Below are 1,586 nucleotides of genomic sequence, written 5' to 3'. Positions count from 1 at the left end.
GCGTCCTCATATGCCACCCCCTTTCCGCGCGCGCGAGCCGCCGCTGTACCTCTGCACTCAGCCTCCGCAGCTCCTCTGGCTCTCAGCGTGCTTTTCTTTTCTTCTAGTTGTAGAAATTACACTCAGCCAGCCTTCCTGTTGTTCTGGACGATGTTTGCTCCGTCCTTTGGGATATTTTTCAATTGTTGTGTGAGGCGACTATTTCCCGGTGTTTATCTATGCCGCCATCTTAGTTTCTCGTTAGGAAGAACTTTCCAATAGAACTCCATTTTCCTAATTTTATAGAATTAAAATTTCTTTTTATTTTTAGGGATTTTTTTTGTAAAGTTTTGTTTTTGTTTTTTTGTTTTGTTTTGTTTTTTGCATGTATTCCAGGAAGAAAATTTGTATTTTTTTATGAAGCCAGTTTTGTCAAAAAAAGTACAATATAGATTAAAAATAAATTTCTTTCAATCCTTTTTTATGTTTGTTCTTATTTGTTATTGTTAGCAAATCTCATTTTTGACTGGACTCTGATTTGAAGCTCTCAGAGAGGACAGCCTACATCTCTTGGCAATCTGTTCCTGGTTTTTTCCTTTGCCCTCCATTTATTCTCTTAGCCAAAAGTTTAGCATATTCTGCAGCCTCTTCCTTATTTTTTGTAGTAAAGTTGTTTCTTCAGGGCAATAAGCCAACGTTTGTGTTGCAGGACACATGGAATGATAGGATAATGATCTCAGGTGCTTTGGCCCTAGATTTATGACCCTCTTTGTTGAGGGGCTTTCTCACAACATATTGACAGACAACATCTTCTCTATAGAGATGGAAAAGTTTGCAGATCCTGCTAGATCTTTTGGACTTCATGCCACAAGGCACTGTAATATCAGTGAGGCCAGGAATATATTTTCCTCCTAATTGTACAATGACCAACTTGAGAACACTTAAATTGGCATCCACAATGCAACCCTGAAGAGTTGTGTACTTTTCCTCTCTCCAGTGCTTCTTGGTCTATAACAGGAATGCCCCTTACTCAGCAGCGAGTGACATGGCCATAGGTCAAGACATTGGGATTCGTGGGGAACCCTTGTTTGTCGTTCCCACTACTGATTGGAAACACACAACCCTTCCAATCTTTACCCAGAGCATCAGCAGCAACTTCTGTGGCTATACGCTTCTCATAAAAGGTATGACGTTTGTGTTCATCATTTACTTCAATGAGTTTCTGGCAGCCAGTGAATGGGAAAGAGATCTTCAGCTTCATCCTGAAGCAGGCAACCACCTCCGAAATGCCACAAAAAAAGAATTCTTTCAATCCTTCTGGATTTACCCCCTCTCCTAGTTTAAAATAGCATCCTCTCTCATGTATACTATTACCGGAGGCACCTAGCTAGTCTCCTCACTTATACTTGTGCCCTCATTGAAAACAGAGTGACTTTTAAACATGCAATCTGGCTCAACCTGCTTATAACTCTTTCCAAACTCATCTCTTAAGATTCTCCAGATGATTCGAAAACAGATCCCTTATAAATATAGGCCCTGCATATATGCTTTCCCTTTACTGCAAAGTTTTCTTGATCACTCTGCCTTTCCTCATCCCTCTCTCCTCT

General features: G+C 40.4%; 1 pseudogene across 1 annotated transcript; it reads right to left on the bottom strand.

Moving 5' to 3' along the window:
• Positions 1-495: 495 nt before the first annotated feature.
• Positions 496-1,240, bottom strand: LOC308520840 (small ribosomal subunit protein eS6-like; annotated as a pseudogene). Its single transcript has one exon. The product of its transcript is annotated as a small ribosomal subunit protein eS6-like (transcript).
• Between the last annotated feature and the right edge of the window lie 346 nt (positions 1,241-1,586).

Source organism: Myotis nattereri (assembly GCF_964212035.1).
Source record: "Myotis nattereri genome assembly, chromosome: 6".
NCBI lineage: Eukaryota > Metazoa > Chordata > Mammalia > Chiroptera > Vespertilionidae > Myotis > Myotis nattereri.
The sequence above is the reverse complement of the archived record's forward strand: the minus strand, read 5'-3'. Positions and strand labels throughout refer to the sequence as shown.